Here is a 19,693-nt window from a genome sequence, read left to right as displayed (position 1 = left end):
TGTAGATGCTTTAATTTGCTGTAGAGTTAATTTTAAACAGTATTCTATTAGATTTCATCAACACAACATGCTCTATCAGCTGTTGAGAATTTTATGCATGAAGTGAGTGAACTTATACATTTTTGACTAATATTGTTGAAACGCACAAGGTTTACATATAAACACAATTGGTTATGTGTAAAGTGAAAGTAAACAGTTGAGAAAAAACACAAGACAAACCTATATTAGGTTTGTGTAGTAGCTTTTAAAGGGGTCATATGATGCTACATGCACTTTTACAAGTTGTTTGAAATTAAATGTGTGTTGGCAGTGTGTCTACACTACCAACTATAAAAATCCATCCAGTGTTTTTTTTTTCTGATCAAATCTTTACCCCTTTCTCAAATTGAGCTGATATCACATTAAAGCGTGATTGGTCTGTGTGACGTCACGCAGACAGGCCCCTCCCACGATAGTTTGATTGACAGTATTGTTTCAGTACAGACTGTACTGGCGTCTTACCTCAGACCCGTCCTGAGTGACTGTCATCAGTCCACCATTGTTTCACCACTGGAGCAGATGTAGACAAGAATGACTCTTAAGCAATTGAAGTGTTTTGTTGTTGGATGTAATGAACATGGCAGTCGTCATTTACAACCTACATCTCCACTCCGTTAAGAGCACAAGACATCACCTTTCTAGTGCTCCCCAATCCAGATGGTGAGCAGGGTCCAAATGCACTCTGCCCAGTTCGGGCTCTTAGAGTGTATGTTGAGAGCTCTGGCCCATTTTGGCAGCTCTTTGTATGCTTTGGAGGCTGCTCTAAAGGGCTGCTGAATAGTGGATACTATAGCCCTGGCTTACGCCTCCGCATGCATGCAGTGCCCTATAGGTGTGACAGCCCACTCCACCAGAAGAATGGCCTCCTCCTGGGCTTGGTCCAACTGAATTTCTATAACTTGGATGTCCCTGCCCTGCAGACAGATTTTGTCAGCTTAATCTACCCAAGCCCTTTTTTTAAGTGGGAAAGGTCATGTTATGTAGTCCTCAGCCTAGCGGCTCATTATTAGCTCATGCCCTCAGTATGGGCACTCCAGGGCTGGGCTCACAGAGTAGCTTCGTTCTGCACCTACTTAAAGCATGATTGGATGCATTACATGGTTTACGCAATGGTTACTTATGTAACATCGGTTCCCTGAGTTAAGGGAATAAGTGTTGCATGGGCTGCCATGCTATAAGGCTGTAGATGAGTCGCCGACTGTCATTTCAGCCGAAAGATTCGGACAAAATGGCATTCAGAGCTGACTTATATAGCAGTTGGCTCCGTGCCTTTTGGCGAGTTGAAGTGCCATTGATTTCTGCAGCTACACAAACATGATCAAATCAGGCTTCTGTAAACAGCCGTTTCCCAATAGTCTGATTAACACCATGCTCGCTCTCTTACATAAGCGACACAATATTGGAAAAGTCATGAAAAAATGGCATTTCACCAATCCAAATTGAATCTTGACTGCCCTGTCTCAATTGTAAAATGTGAGGCCCAGTAATACTGCCAACAGTCAGCAGAGGGCAATGATGTACTCCTGAGAAAGCTATGTGCAGACATTGTGAATTTGATCAAAGCTGGTGTTTGTGCTAATTTCTAATGCTTTTTAGTCAATCTTCCATGTTGCTTTGACCCTTTAAATCCTTGGTGAGATTGTTTGGGTAAATTGTTTAAGAAGACCTAGTTCTCAAGTCATCATCCGTTGCCGTTCACAAGGCTTCATGCTTTCCAACAGCGAGGTAAGTAAACATAGCTGAATCAATTCAGCCTTACATCCTGCCACAGCCTCTCTGACTGATTGACATGTCTAAAGGGCTGAGTCTGTGATGTAAAGCTCATTAACTTTTTCCTCTCAAGGGTCTGGGCCAATCTGTATGGGAAAGGGTTGACATCATTGCTAGAAAGGCTGCTTAGAGTGTGTTGATTCAGTGTGCAAGTTTGCCCCACTTTGCCATAGCACTTGGCTGTTGCCTTGGGAAAAGTTGTCGTGCACAAATGATGTCATGGCCATGTTTTGGCCGATTGTATCTGACATCTTTTATCTTTGTGCATGCCCAGCTTTGGCCAAGCCAGGTTAGAGCTCCTGTTAAAGGGTCCGATGTAATTTGTCCACAGGCTTTCACACAGCCTCTTGCTATTTTAGGCAACATGTGAATGGAAAGAAGGTCACTCAGAAGCCATCTATCGAATTAGCTCCCTAAGAGTGATGTTTTGGGAAAACATTATTTAATTCAGCAAAGTGTGAAGCCACGTCAAAGGATTTGTTTTGCTTTGTCTGTTCTCAGATCTGACGACCCACATATTTCAGGTCGTATGTGCCCTTAAAACAAAGACCATGTTTATTTTAATTCTGGAGTTTTTAACCTGCCCACACTTTTTAATGTGCCAGTGTGGTGAGGTAAACTGTTGGTTTAGAGTTTGATATTTGCATTGTCATGGTTACTACTGTGTGAGCAGAGCAAATGTGTGCTACCAAAACAGACTGTTTCTCACCATTGCAATGCACCAGTCCACTGTGTGCATTAGCTCTACTTATGCATTCTCACTGCTGTACATGTTTGCCTAAATGGTCTCTCAGAATGAGACCTGAAGCCTGTAAATCATACTGGGTTATCTAGGACATAAACCAATTTCGTTGTCGTAATAGCTAATGTTTGCAAGCCTGAGGTTTACTATTGCTTATACTAAGGGATATTGATTGGAACAATATACCTTTAGCTTAATCTACCTAATGTGTGTGACATAATTTTGAACAAAATAAGGTGTTCGTATAAAGTTTGTTTGGGGTTTGTTTTGGTAGCTCGAAAAAGCTTCCAGAAAACTTCATGACAGAAATTTTGTCAGGATCATTACTTTAGTCGGTCAATCAAAATCATACACAGGTGAAAACAGGGCATACAAAAAGCAGATCTGATAAAAACAATTTCACATCCCTATAATCTCATACTTTCTTAACTGCTCTAACAGCTCTCATTGCTGTTATTTCTGTTGTGCTATTGAGAGGTACAGTAAGTGTGCAGCATTTATTTATATACAGTATTCATCCCAATGTTTACAAACAGTATGCTGTTGCTCAGCCGTTTCAAACTTGTGAAGAACAAAGACTGACTGTGCCAAGAGTGTATTGGAGCTTTTAAAATGTGCATGAAATCTAAATTCACCCTGTCAGTTTTCTAAATGCATGTTGTAGACCTTATTGTGAATTATGCCTATGTTAATTAAAAAAAAATGTTTTTACTTATAATGATTAACCAAAATATAACTGGATCATTTGGTAAAAACAACAGACTTCTCTCTGCTAACATATGCAGCTCTTGTCCAATCATTTAGTCACAATCATCTGCCTTCACTTTTGAGTGCAACCCCCTCCCCTTCAACCCCCACCCTACATTTTTTTATTTTTAAGTAATATATTACATTCGGATGTACATCACAGTACGGAAGAAATCTTTCCATTTTATCACATCACAACTATTACAATTTGGAATGTAACTTCTAATGCTGTTTGTGCTACGGACCAGAATGATACTTCAAATTATTTGGTTTGTTTAGTTGAGGGGTGTTATTTTTAAGTGACTGGATGATTTTCACCAGCGTGCAATAAAAAGTCTCACACACACTGCTAAGGGTTTAGATAAAATCTTAAAAATGTCGTTTACCCATGTGGTTAGGTGCTCTCTGTAATCTAATGTTCTCTGCTGTTTAGTTCCTGCAGGGGTTATTCTGTAAATCCTCTGATTCAGCTGTTTGCAATGGTGTCTCCTGCACCAGACCAGTTATTAAAGAGCGCTCCATTCCTTCTATGCATTTTTAGTTTCGGCAGCAACTGGACTATTGAGTAAGCCCATAATATTCCCTGGTTCCCACACCAAATCTACAGCATCAGTGAAATCTAGAAATGGACTGTACCACAAAAATTATACCGTGGGAATTTTAAAAAATAGAAAATGGATCTGTTACTTTTGACTCAGGATGTTTTAGCATATGTGTAAACATCAAAGCTTGCAAGCATTCTGTAACTTACACAAGTATGTGTGTATTGAAGGTTGTTTAAGTAAGACTTAAATTATCAAGTACTCTGTAAAAAATGATTGTGATTTTAACAGTAAAAGACTGTAAAAATGCTACAGTAAAAACATGTTAACTGGTTAACAGTAAGTTTCCAGACTAAATTCGGTGAATAAATGTAATCAAATTACATTTGTAATTTGTCCCTGCATGACACTTAAAAATTGCATGGGTTTTTTTTTCTTAGTTTTTCTTATCAGTTGTGTACACTCGGGTTTAATCTTACATCTAATGTTGTTAAACTAATTTTATTGCATTATTTCACTATCATGTGTCACCATGATGGGGTTTAGTGTTTGTGTGAATCACACTGTGCACCTCCTATATATAACTATTGCCCACCTTAGCTCGTAGAAAATATTTTCGTGATGAGCTTTGGTTCATCATGTGACTTTCTCATAACCAGCTGTTTTTGGTGGTTATCAGTGCACTACAATGGTCAAAACAGATATTAGTACTTCAATATGTTGGTTTATTAACATTACATCAGTTAATGAAATACGGTATTTTATTGTGAATTTAAGTAAAGTTTGTAAAACCTAAAGTGTTGCTACCATATTTTGAAGTTCTGGCAACCACAGCCGCCGGTATTTTACTGTAAATGTCACAGATTTTTGTTTTCCAGTGTATGCATACCAACCACAAGAATCCCCACTCAACTTTATGATATTGTGGTCTCTAGATATGACTCAGTTTAAGCATAATTTCTTTTTAGCAAACGGTCACGCATGTAGCACAAGAGTTTACAGAGTTTAATACTTGGGCTTTCTGGGGTCTTCCCTAATGACGTCATGCAGAAGTGATGTTACTCTCAGTGGCTTGGGAATATGTCCTTCTACTTTTTTTTCACCAGCCTTCATACTGTCCTTATAATGGATAACCCTCAAATAAAGATGGAGGGATTTTATATGACACTGTAAAACCATTTTCGCCACTCATTACAAGCATTTAATTGTTGTGTAAAAAAACTCCGCTTCAACATCATTTGAAAAGCACTATGGCCTGTTATTTTCTCATTATGGTATTGTTTACACCATAGATAACTTGAACTTGTTCATTAGTGTGACTCACAGTCAGCTAAAGGTCATAGCTCTAATTCAGCTGTCATGCTTTGACTTGACAAATCACATTATATGATCACTCATTGTGCCAAATAGTTACTGGAGAAGGAAGAAAATTTTTAAGTAAAACCACAGCAGCTGTAAGTTCTTAAATACCAGGTGCTCTGTGTTTGATTCATGCCTGTAGCCTGTAGTTAATGCACATGTCAGGCGGTCTACTCATTTTATAGCTTTATACTTTGCGGTCAGATTTTGTTTACCTGAACAACACAGGTATGTGAAAAAGGCAGCCTTCTAAATTCAAGCTTTTCTGAAGCCTGTATCCATTTTATTGCTTTTGAATGAGATTATTATTATTTTATTATTTATTATTATTACTCTGTGTGGACATCAGACATCTTTTTTTTACTTTATTTTCTTTTTCTTTTTTTATGCAACACATGTAAAAGAACAGAACAGACAGGTCATTAAGGGTATCACAAACCATTATGTTGTTCATATACAGTTAACTTCATATCAGGGGTTGCTCTCCCAATGGTCTCGGAAGAGAAAGAAAGAAAATTATAATAATAAAAAATAAAAAAACACCTGGAGAATATTTGTCCATGAACGTTTCAAGCTCCTCTCATAAAGCATAAAAAATAAAATAAAACTTACAATAACTCACTATGTTCCATCCATACTCCTATACTTTAACAATTTTGACCAGTACTTGTAAAATTTATCCATGTTTAATCTTAGAGAGAAGGCGAGTTTCTCCATATCATACATATCTTTTACAATCATTATCCATTCTGCTTTTGTTGGTGGATTCTCATGCAACCATTTCTTAGTTATTGCTTTTTTACTAGCAACCAATAATAGTTTGAGCAGGTACTTATCTTGAGTACTAAAATCAGTTGGTATGTTTCCTAAATATACGGTACCAAAGCTGTTCTCAAATTCAAATCCCAATATCAGTTTTATTTCAGTGATTACCTCTAACCAATAGATTGAATTGCTGGACACTTCCAAAATATGTGAAAGTAATCAGCCATAGAACTATTACATTGTCTCCAACAGATTGGCATCCTGTAAATATTTTCTTTTTGGACTAATAAAAAATCTTATTATATTCTTCCATGAGAATTCTCTCAACTGACCTGAGCTAGAGGTAGTATACTGTGTTTTACAAATATTTAGCCATTCTTCATAAGATAAAATTATGTTTGCTTCCTTCTCCCATTTATCTTTCACATATAATGTAGAGTGATTTTTAGGAGATTGTATACTTGAATATATTCTTGATATCATTCTCTTATGAGTTACACTCTTATACGCATCAATAAAAACATTGATGATAGTCATTTCAATTTTTTTTATTATTTTTTATATTTTTATTATAATGGTTCCTAAGTTGTAAATATCTAGGTTTCATATATAGGTGTCATTAAGATGGAAGTTGGAAGCTCTTTAAACCTTTATCGGATGAGATTGTACAATATGATGTGATGCCTTTCAACGTCCATTGTTTAAACCTGGAGTCCAACTGAGCAGGTTTAAAATCTTTGTCATAGGCCACCCATCTTAACAACCGTGCTTGTTTCTCGAGCTTAACATTTTTACAATCCTTGAACCAAATATTGAGAGGAACCATTGTCCAATGGCTCAGTTTGTTAGAGTACTTAATCTCAATGGTTTTATCCCCTAATAAGGAGGGGAGCGGAATGTCCAGCTGGCTGAATTCTAATTCTTTCCATCTTGCATCGTACTCATTGTTACACCGACAAACTAATTATTCCAACTGTGCTGCTTTATAATAATCCTACAAACAGGGAAGGGACAGTCCTCTTCTTTCCTTTGATAACTGTAGTGTTTTAAGTCTGACCCTAGGCTTCTGATTTTTCCATGTGAATCTAGAAATCATTCAATTCCAGTTATTAAACAGTTTTTTCGGAATCAGACAGTGATTGAAATAAAAACAATAATCGCGGTAAAACGTTGTAAAATGTCGTTTACCCATGTGGTTAGGTGCTCTCTGTAATCTTATGTTCTCTGCTGTTTAGTTCCTGCAGGGGTTATCCTGTAGATCCTCTGATTCAGCTGTTTGCAATGGTGTCTCCTGCACCAGACCAGTTATTAAAGAGCGCTCCATTCCTTCTATGCATTTTTAGTTTCGGCAGCAACTGGACTATTGAGTAAGCCCATAATATTCCCTGGTTCCCACACCAAATCTACAGCATCAGTGAAATCTAGAAATGGACTGTACCACAAAAATTATACCGTGGGAATTTTACAAAATAGAAAATGGATCTGTTAATTGTGATTTAGGATGTTTTAGCATATGTGTAAACATCAAAGCTTGCAAGCATTCTGTAACTTACACAAGTATGTGTGTTTTGAAGGTTGTTTAAGTAAGACTTAAATTATCAAGTACTCTGTAAAAAATGATTGTGATTTTAACAGTAAAAGACTGTAAAAATGCTACAGTAAAAACATGTTAAAGGCCATGTTGCAGGTTAACCACCACTTTCGACTAATGGGTACATAAATCACTCAAGATATGTATATCATTTTTAAAATGTCTCAAAAATGGTCTTAAAGACCTATTTTTTAAGTTTTTGGTATTAACGTTTTTTTTACGCAACTCGGCGATGACGTCACGTTGGGGAGAAGTCGAGGAAAGGTAGCCTCAGTCTAGTATGATGCCGCATTGCAGGCAACCCGTAACCCGTGTTTTTCCAACCTTAAACCCGTGAAAGTGCACTGGAACGGCAATCAAACTCGTGACTTCCCACCCGTGAACTCGTGTCTCGTACTAGATTGATGTACTCCGAGTTCCGAGGTCACACAGCACGCGAAACAACAATGACAGCCCCTACGGATAATACTGCCTACGGATGCAGTGTTTATGCAAGTGGTACACATTGAAAAAACGATTTTAGGTCAATGTAACGTTGCAATAAAATAAATAATCTAGTTACAATTCCTTGTGCTCAGAAAGTTTGGCGTAACTTGCCTGGAACGGTACAAATTCGTTAGTCGTGGTATGAAATAGTGATTACGAGCTCAAAAACCTGCCTGGAACGCAGCATCAGAACTAACGTTATAGCGACTGACTGGGATGAGGAAGAGGTGGCAAGAGCCAACATGTATGATGACCTGCAGCTGTGTAATTTCAAACCTGCCAGACGTGAGAGGGCAAATGAGGAATTGCCAAGAGCTGATGTCCATCCAAGCTTATTAAAGGCATGGTCCGAGGAGAATGAGTGGAGAGTTGGTGAAGTGTCCTGGTGAGTTGCTATCATTTAGCATCGCAGCAATGAGCGCTGGAGCTAGTCTACGAGCAGCAGTGCACAATAACGACACACACACACACGCACACACATATATATATATATTATTATTATATTTTTTTTTTTTTACTGTCATTGAGTAGCACCGAGTGAAAAATCAACGTTTTCTTTATATCTAGTGGCAGTGATCATGACGTTAGTTCAGATAAGTACCAGTAACCTTTGTCATAGTGTCGTAGAACTGGTAAACGTTGTCTTTGTCATCTAGAAATAGAAGGCATCATGCTAGCTATATGGACGTTTCTAAGCGTTTATCTCTTCCTCCGGTGAAAATGTTGTTGCAAACGTAGCCGCGTGTGTGTCGCTGTGTTTGGCAGGTGCTTGTGTGGGTGCTGTCCCAAACTGCGCTGAAAAGCTTGTGCTGTAGGGAAGTGAGTGCGTTTGGGTCGCTGTTGATCGATATCTATCTATCTGTCTGTCTGTCTATCTATATATGTAGTCTATCTATCTTTCTATATCTATGTATTTATTTATTTATCTATAATCTGTGCTATCTGAATACTCTCGTCTACTACGCGTCTCTCTAGTCACTCTCAATGGTCTCAAGGCGGGTTTTGGTAAATTCTCTCCCCAACGTGACGTGATGCAATGCATTGTGGGGGAAAGGAGACCGCTGTAAGATAGTACCTACTTTTTCGTATTATATTCCGTTTTGTGATACCCAACAACATAAAATACAATGGATAACAGTTTAAATGTTTATTACCAACAAGCAAATTGCACAAATTCGTTAAAAAATTAACCTTGAAACACGGCCTTTAACTGGTTAACAGTAAGTTTCCAGACTAAATTCGGTGAATAAATGTAATCAAATTACATTTGTAATTTGTCCCTGCATGACACTTCAAATTGCATGGGGTTTTTTTTCTTAGTTTTTCTTATCAGTTGTGTACACTCGGGTTTAATCTTACATCTAATGTTGTTAAACTAATTTTATAGCATTATTTCACTATCATGTGTCACCATGATGGGGTTTAGTGTTTGTGTGAATGACACTGTGCACCTCCTATATATAACTATTGCCCACCTTAGCTCGTCGAAAATATTTTCGTGATGAGCTTTGGTTCATCATGTGACTTTCTCATAACCAGCTGTTTTTGGTGGTTATCAGTGCATTACAATGGTCAAAACAGATATTAGTACTTCAATATGTTGGTTTATTAACATTACATCAGTTAATGAAATACGGTATTTTATTGTGAATTTAAGTAAAGTTTGTAAAACCTAAAGTCTTGCTACCATATTTTGAAGTTCTGGCAACCACAGCCGCCGGTATTTTACTGTAAATGTCACAGATTTTTGTTTTCCAGTGTATGCATACCAACCACAAGAATCCCCACTCAACTTTATGATATTGTGGTCTCTAGATATGACTCAGTTTAAGCATAATTTCTTTTTAGCAAACGGTCACGCATGTAGCACAAGAGTTTACAGAGTTTAATACTTGGGCTTTCTGGGGTCTTCCCTAATGACGTCATGCAGAAGTGATGTTACTCTCAGTGGCTTGGGAATATGTCCTTCTTTTTTTTTCACCAGCCTTCATACTGTCCTTATAATGGATAACCCTCAAATAAAGATGGAGGGATTTTATATGACACTGTAAAACCATTTTCGCCACTCATTACAAGCATTTAATTGTTGTGTAAAAAAACTCCGCTTCAACATCATTTGAAAAGCACTATGGCCTGTTCTTTTCTCATTATGGTATTGTTTACACCATAGATAACTTGAACTTGTTCATTAGTGTGACTCACAGTCAGCTAAAGGTCATAGCTCTAATTCAGCTGTCATGCTTTGACTTGACAAATCACATTATATGATCACTCATTGTGCCAAATAGTTATTAAACAGTTTTTTCGGAATCAGACAGTGATTGAAATAAAAACAATAATCACTGTAAAACGTTCATTTTAATAATTTCAATTCGATTATACAAACCGAGGGTTAGGGGCATCCACCTGTCCAAATCTACTTTTAATTCTTTTGTTATGGGATCATAATTTATATTATATATATTTGTCACATTCTTTGGTATAATAACTCCTAAATATTTAATACTATTATTTTTCCACTTAAATTTATATTTATTACGTATTTTCTCCTGTGGTGAATAATTAAATGAGAGGGTCTGAGTTTTGTCCAAATTTAACCTGTATCCTGAGTACCACCCAAACTTTTCAAGGCATGACATAAGTTTAGGTAAACTGGAGTCTGGGTCGGAGATTGTCATAAGAATATCATCCGCATATAAACATATTTTGTGTTCATTTCCTTTAAATTGGTATCCTGATATATCTACATTTTCTCTAATTGCTTGAGCCAGTGGCTCTATGAACAGTGCAAAAAGTGTGGGACTTAATGGGCATCCCTGGCGACATCCCCGTTCCAATGTAATTGTACTAGAGACATTACCATTTATTTTAATTTGGGCTGTCTGTAAATTATATAGTTGTTTAAGACATCCAATAACCTCTTTATTGAAACCAAAACGTTGCAATACCAGATGCAAAAACTCCCATTGCACGGAGTCAAAAGCCTTTTCGGCATCAAGGCTAAGGCTAAGGCTAATCTACCAAAGATTTTGAATTATTTTTGCTCATGCTATCAATCCGAAATATTGCTCGTCTTACATTATCTTGTGTCTGTCTGTTTTTCAAAAATTCTGTTTGGTCAGTATCAATCAGTTCAGGAATTTTATTTTCTAATCTTTTTGCAATTATCGAAGCATATAATCTATAATCTATATTTAAAACAGAAATGGGTCTGTATGACCCACACTCTGTCTTATCTTTTCCAGCTTTTGGTATTACTGATATGATTTCCTTGGCTTGTTTCCATGATATTGGGGTCTCTCCCCCTTTAAGAACATGGTTAAAACATTTTAAGAGCATAGGTTTTAATAATTCACTAAATGTTTTGTACCACTCTGCCGGATACCCATCCCCCCTGGTACTTTATTTGTCTTTAAATTTGATATGGCCCTATCAATTTCTGCTTTTGTAATTTCTTGTGTTACCAGTTTGTTTTGTGTTCTTCCTACTGATGGTAAGTCTATAGATTCCAGAAAATGTTCAATAATAGAAGGGTCTCCTGCTTCTGGTTGGGAATATAATTTTTTATAATAAGTTTCAAATGAGCTTAATATCTCTGTTTCGTAAAAATTCTGGTTTATAACACAATACATTGGATTCTGGATTTTTAATTTTGAAAACTGACCTTTCAGTTTGCTGTTTACGTAGTTTCCATGCTAAATTTGTTTTAGCTCTGGGTCCATTCTCATTGAAGGAGTGGATGCCGAGTTGCCATATCCTTCATACTGATATTAATTATATTATTACATGATTTCTTGTTTGACTATTAATCAAGTTATGGCAAGAGTGAAATATGTAACCTTATGTGCGCTTATGAGATATTAAAGAATCCTGTTCTACCCTGTATTTCTTTTCCTCAAGATTAATGTCCACATATTATGTGTGTGTGTCCAACCGTAATGATAAGACACTCGCCAGTGCTAGAAAGCCTTGACTTTTAGATAAGTTCTCTGTGTATGTGTGTTAGTATCTGTCTGTACAGGGAGAAGCTCAGACAGTCCCAGGACAAACGATCAACTGCCAGTGTCCAGCGTATCAGATATACATCTTTGGAGAGTTTATCTAGGTTTTGGAACCAATCAGAATTTTGTTGAATTATGTATTGACGCAATTAGTATCCTCTGTCAGGGTATAACTGTGGTTGATTTTGAGTTGTACGGGGGCGGCCTACGAACTCCGTCGAGAGTACTGAAGCTGACTTCTGCTGATGAAATTGCAAACTATTTTCTTCAAGTAAAATTATTATTATTAATTGAACTCATCTCTGACTCCTGGTCTTCATTGCGACATATCTGGTCCTTGGGTTTTAACTGTAAATTCCCCTACATCATAATAACTCTGTTTGATATATTTAAGTTTAGTCTCTACTTGATTATCCAGTATCTTATTTATTTGTTGTTTTATTACTTTTATTTCTTTCTTATTCCCCTTGAGGACCACTTTAAAAGTTTTCCTCTTAACACTGCCTTAGCGGCATCCCATAGAATACTTGGTGACATTTCCTAATTATTATTAAATTCAATGTAATCTTTAATTTCCTTTTTAATATATTCCATGCATTGGGGGTCATTTAAAAGACTAGTGTTCAATCTCCAAATGGTGTTCTTTAATTGAACATCCAAATGGAGCCTTAAATACACTCCTGCATGATCTGAAACATCCCTAGTTCCTATATCACAGCCTATAATTCTATGCCTGAGTGGAGCATGAAAAAATATTCAACCCTTGAATAGACTGTGTGAGGGTGGGAGAAAAAGGTAAACTGTCTCACAGATAGGTGGAGTTCCCTCCATATGTCAATCATGCCAGTTTCCTTAAGCAGTTTTTAACATACAAGGATTCACAATTTATCTTTTTTGTTGGATTTGAAGAGTCTAGGGTAGGATGCAACTGTACATTCCAGTCCCCTCCATATATAAGTGTCCCTGACACTGCAGAGATTATTAACTCAAATATTTTCTTAATTCGTAATTTATCCTGTCCTGGTGGTCTGTAAACGTTAAATAATGTTACTTCTTTTGAATCAAGGATCCCTTTAACCAGAATATAATGTCCTTCTTTGTCAGCTATTTGGCTGGAGACCTGGAAAGTCACCTTATTCGATATCAATATTGCAACTCCTTTGGCATGTCCTTTAGTGTAAGATGAATTAAAAAAAGTGTTTCTAAATCCTAACCTTTTCAGTTTTTCATGTTCAATTTGTTCTAAGTGAGTCTCCTGCCAAAAAATAATATGTTGGTTCTCTCTTTTCATCTTAGTTATAAGTTTACTTCGTTTGATAGGATTTTGCAACCCATTAACATTAAGTGAAATAATTCTATATTCTTGTTGTGATATTTATCTTCAGGTATACTATCAAATTGTTACCCCTAATTGACCTTAACATTGTAACACAAGTTACGCAGAACAGAAATGTAAAAAAAAGAAAAAATGAACGATCAATAAAAACAATAACTTTCATAGTCCCCTCAACTCCCAGACATTACCGTTATTCATTTATGAGTCTGTCAAGCTATAACGTAAATCAACCATTAATAAAACAAACTTACTCCAAAATCAAATCGTGGGCATGATCAAATATTGGAATAACGTTACAGAACTCTTGTATGAAAATTAGAAACTTTGTTATATTAACCTGCTATTTTAGTAATATTGATTTTGGCTATGACTGTTTTACTGGTAATCTACCCTGAGTGAGAGTCAAACAGCTTCTTCGGTGTCCCGGCAGAAATCCTGAAGTCTTTTCTGTGCTCTCTCCTGATGTCCCTCTCTTTCACGTCGTGGTTTTGCGCCCGCTGTTTCCCATGAGATTTTACCCAGCCTCTCCATTAAAGCCGATGCGGTGGCGTCATCAACTCTGATGCTGGTCGTAGTCAATCCTTTCTTTTTAAGGTCCTCCATCGCTTCCGCTGAACTATTATATACAATGGGACAATCTTCAAAAAATACCCGAAGTTTGGCTGGAGGTGGTGTCTGGAAATGGAGACCTTTTTCTTTGAGTAGTTTCCTTACAGGAGTGTATGCCTTACTCTTCTTTTGGGTCTCCGCGGGGTAATCCTGGTCGAAGTACACTCGTCTCCCATTCAAGTAAACTTCCCTATTTTTCCATGCTGAATGGAGGACCAGTTCTTTAATCCTATATTCAAGAAAGTAATTGACAACCGATCGGGGATTTCGCATTTGGCGGTGACTTGGGGCCGAGCGCCCTGTGACAGCGCTGTATCCCAAGGTCAGGATTGGAGAGTGACAATTCTGTCTTGATAAAACTTTCAACAAACTCTTGTATGTTGTCTCCTTCGGCCTCCTCCGGGATTCCGTATAGGCATATATTGGTTCGCCGTGATCTTGCTTCAAGATCTGTCAGCGTAGTTTGCATTTTTTGTTTAATGTCAAGGGTTTGTAGAAGCACGTCACTAGCCTTGGTACTCCACTCTTCCAAATCCACAATTCGGTGTTCGGCTTCCCCAACTCTATTCACCATCTTTCAAATCTTTGGCGATTTTGTCCAGTTTAAGATTAATGTCCGTTTTCAGGCTTGCCAAGTCAGTTTTCCAATCTCTGGTTAAAGTCTCTTGAAAGTGGTTTAGTTCTATCTTCACGTCGGATCGCATAGCCTTAATTTCAGAATATATAGCACTGACGCAAGCTTGCATTGTATCTGTGGCCTCTTGCTCGCCAGCATTGCACTCGTCGTAATTTTCCGTTGTTTGTCTATCAGTTTTCTCAGGTCTTTGGGATGATTTGCCTCTAGCTTTTCATTGTTTCTCCCCCTCCATTTTTGTTAATCAATTACACAGTGTAAAATTAATTTAAACTGGGGAGTATAACCGACTTGTCTGGGAGCTCTCAATTTACGCTGCCACTCGCCACGACACCCTACCGGAAGTCCTGGACTTCAGACATCTTAATCGGAACAGCTTTAATTGATGCCTGTACATCATGTGCTTTTTCATAATTCACAATATATACTGAATGTATTGCATTCTCCACAGTTGGGGTACAAATAGTCATCCCATATGTTTTTAAAGTAATTTAAGTTTCTCTGAATAAGACTGATCAAATGTCTGTCACCCAAAATTATTTCGACCCTTTCTACAGCATCGCAGGCAGATGATAATCTCTAATCATTTTCTTGATTTTCAGTCAATTTGTAGTGTTGCATTCAGAAATCTTAACCATTCTGTTAACAAAAATAAGTTTTTAACTAGAATTTAACTTTTTTATGGGAAATATAAGTACAAAACAACATTTGTCCCCAAACTGTTGAGCCTGTTATTCTCTTATCTTTAATTAGATTCTTCTAATTGTTTTGTTTATTGCAGTGTTGTTGATTTCAAAGATCAGTGGAAGAACATCATGAAATCAATAAACACAAGGGCTGTGAAACATCCAAAATAATATGCATATACATAAAAAACTAGGGTGCGTCCCAATTTGCGTACTTATTGCTTACTTTTCAATAACATTTAGTGGTTTACATAGTGTGAGTAGTGCATTCACGTTTGAAATTCCAAATTGAAGAAGTGCACTTTAAATACCCAGATGATGCACTTGATTAACTGAAAAAAAATAGACACTTCATGCACTCAACTGTTGCAGTGTTATGTACATAGTAAAGATGGAGGGGCCCAGACCCCGATTATGAATGACAAAATAACCTTATAAAATTCATACACGACACAGTTGAGTACACAGTGCATAAGTACATAAAATATAAGTGCATAGTATAATATGTCATTTGGGATGCAACTTATCTATGGTCCAATGACAAAATAGAGAACTTGTAGATATTTAGTCCATCTGAAAAAACTTTTTTTCAATGAGTTAAATATTCTCAGTAATCTCCTTACAGATTACTAATTGATTGTCTGCTCCTTCTTCTCCTGGACAACATTTATCAAGGTGTTAGAGATGTAATTGTGGGTGTTTACACTCTGAGTTGCATAACCAATGCTATCTCACGACCAGTTCGTAAGTATTTTATGAAGTGGCTAATTCGTACAAATTCATATGACCTCACTCGTACGATTTTGTACAATTTGTCTAGACCATCTAAACGATAGGTTTAGGGGCGGGGTTAGATGTAGGTTATTCGTACAAATTCATACTGGCATAACTTGTCTCCACCCGACCACAGACGCACTTGCCACTCCTCTACCTCAGGGAAAACTGTTAGGGTATCAAATTTGTTAGGTTTACATTAGAACATAATGTTAATATCGGAATGTTCTATTGAGATCTTTATAATTGCAGAGTTGCTTAACCACATGTTAAACACTGATCTCTCTAATTAACTGCAGTCAGAAAAAATAAAACCTTGAACTGCACTGCAAGGTTTTTTCCCCTGTTCTTTTTGTCTGCATCTTTGTTGTTGTTTTTTTAGATGCTCTTTTGGTAAAAGATTTGTCTTTCTGTGAGGTCAGGAAATACTGTCTGTTTCACTTGATGTGCTTTCAAATGAAAAAACTCCTCTGATCCCGGCTTTGCCACGTCTCATTTCCAGCAGTGTGAGGGTGTACTGCAGTGAAAGCCCAGAGAGATCCGTAGTCTGTTCAGATAGGATTACAAGTGCTGACTATAGCTTTCAGCATGTTTGCTGACAGAAACTTAGAGAATGATCAGTGCCATTTCATTATGTTCTTAAATAATTTCAGACACGTCTTAAGAAGAGACTGGGTAAAAGGTTTCTTTCTGAAGAAAAATTACCAGTTCATTCTGTGCAGGGTTTTTCCGCTCCTTTAAAAGAAGGTAAATAATGGTATACCTAGATGTGAATTCGTTAATTTCAGAGGCAACAATGCTGACGTGCTTGGCTAACTGATGTTCTCCACCTTCTCCAATTATCCACTTATTAAAGCAATACATGCCTTAAAAAATGATTTGATCCTTTACACGGGTTGTATAAGCTGATATAAGCACCACTGTATTTTGTTTCATCCATCAGCAGGAGTTGATCCATGTCCAAACAAGCCAACATTGTGTCTCAATCCCATCAGAAAGTCATTCACTTTGCTTCTCTTCTAAACAAATGAACAGTACCCTTACCCTTGGCCCCCCTCTTCAGTGCAGTTACATAACCGGCCCACCTTGCAAGGCAAGAGCAGCAAGGGAACAATTTGTTCAGTCATTGGCTCATCCCAGTACCGCCTGAGTGCAGAAATCACCCAGTTTATTTGCCCAAGGACAATACTGTCCTGTTAAATTTGTTCAGGCGCTAATTATCTTCTCTTATAATGTTGTTTGGTAGCAGTTTTGGAGTGTAACAAATATTGTAAGAGTTGCCCTACTTCACCAGCTCCCTTCATAAACTATGAGACCTTTTCTGTTCTGACTGACATGCTCACAGTGGCTTTCTCTCTCACCAACTGACATTAAAATTGTGTAGTTATTTTTGATTGTAGATGTAATGCACATGAACAGTTACTTGAATTGTATTGCAAAGTTTAGAGTATAAACCAGGGGTCTCCAAACTTGGTCCTGGAGGGCCGGTGTCCTGCAGAGTTTAGCTTCAACCCTAATTAAACACACCTGAACCAGATAATTAAGCTCTTAGGCATACTAGAACTTCCAGGCAGGTGTGTTGAGGTAATGTGGAGTTAAACTCTGCAGGACACCGGCCCTCCAGGACCAAGTTTGGAGACCCCTAGTATAAACAGTACTTTCCAAATCTGCAATCAGATTGGATTCATCTGTATATTAATCCATTAGCTCAGTTAACTAAGCAAAAGTCTTAAAGGGATATTCCACGCCAAAATGATTTTTTTTATTAATCTCTTACCCCCATGTCGCTCCAAACCCATAAAATCTTTATTCGTGTTCTGAACACAATTTAAGATATTTTGCCAAGTAAATTACACTGTCAGAAAAGTCCAGAAAAGTATGGAAAGCATCCTCAGAATAGTCCATCTGCCATCAGTGGTTCAACCATAATGTCATGAATCGATGAGAATACTTTTTGTACGTGAAGAAAACAAAACTAACGACTTTATTGAACAATTCATGTCCTCTGTAACAAGTTACAAAAACAAGGATAGAATAATGGCACTGACATTAAGCCTAACAACATCTCATCCAATGCAGACACTGAATCTGGAGAGTGCTTTTTTTTTCAAGCATCTGACAGTTTCATCTGCTTTCACTAACGTCTTTAAAAACAAAAGCCATGGCATCAGAAAAGCATTCAGAATTACGTTTTTTGTTGCTGAAGTTGCTTCTTTGTACACTCACTCCAAGCGGTCTTGCAATCCACTTTTGGGTCACGACTCACCAGTTGAGAAACACTTCAATAGAGCACATTTTCACATATTCAAAAATGCTCCGGTTACTAACATAAATGGCTCCCTGAGATAAAGGAACTGAACCAGGCTTCAGTATCAGAGTATACAGGAGTTTCCCCTGAAGTGTGTCAGTGCAATGAGAGAGAAAAGTCAAGTCAAGTCACTTTTATTTATATTGCGCTTTCAACAATACAGATTGTAACAAAGCAACCGAATAGCATTAAATAGCAAAATAGTGTGTCAATAATGCAAAAAGGCAGTTCATAATTTAATTCAGTGATGTCTTCATCCAGCTCAGTTTAAATAGTATCTGTGCAATCAAGTCAATGAAATCGCTGTCCCCAACTAAGCAAGCCAGACAAAAGGGAAAGGTGCTTTTATTCTAAGAACTAAAAGACATAGAATTACATTTATATAGATTGAAATGAGAGATGTAGATTTTACTCCATCTATTAAAGTCCAGATGTCAACTAGTAAGAAACTGGCTTGTAACACAAGTTGGAGGCAATGTTTGCAAATATTTGTTGGAACTTAGTTTTGAGGAAACAGTGATTTATTGAACCATGTTGGTAACAACATAATGCCCACGTGACCAACCATCACATTTTGCACATGCAAGCTCCATTCACCTTTTATTAATATAAAAATTTAATTCAGTCCATCTGAAATTTGGGTGATCATGGTCATGGATGATATAATTGTGGTCCAGCCCATTTCCTCCTTAGGTATGTTATCCTGTTTATGTTCCTCAACACTGTATAAATATCAGGAAACAGGGTCAGCTTTATAAAAGCGAATAGAGGGAGTAATCTATTGTCAGTATATGAAACATTGATGGACCAAGTCCTTTTCAACTATGGGTCAAGAAACTAAAAGCAGAGTTTATCATCACAATAGTGTGACCAGTATCAATTTCCTTCTGAGGATTGTCCTTGAGTCTCTGTGGCATCCGATTGATGTTCTGTGTTGCCTACTGTACATTCACAGCACAACTGTGGCCTGGTTTCTTGTGCCTATGAGAAAAGAAGAGAGAGGAAACTGGGTTGGCTGAAAGCAACTGTGGAAGTGTCTAGAAAGGAAGCCAGAGGAAAGGCGTTATGGCAGCCCTTCTGGCAACAGCTCCATCATAGAGGACAATTAAACCCTAGACAGGTTTAGATTCCCTCATAAATCTGCCAAACCCTTATCTTTAGTTATCACTTGTACAGACTTTGTACAGAAATATGCCTTAGACTGTGCAATATAACAAAATGTAGTTGGTTGTGTGTAACATCTATTGTACAATGCTGTCAAATGTATGTCTTTTTATATATACGACTGCTGTTCAAAAGTTTAG

The sequence above is a fragment of the Carassius carassius genome, chromosome 33 (genome assembly GCF_963082965.1).
Source record: "Carassius carassius chromosome 33, fCarCar2.1, whole genome shotgun sequence".
Taxonomy (NCBI): Eukaryota; Metazoa; Chordata; class Actinopteri; order Cypriniformes; family Cyprinidae; genus Carassius; species Carassius carassius.
The sequence above is the reverse complement of the archived record's forward strand: the minus strand, read 5'-3'. Positions refer to the sequence as shown.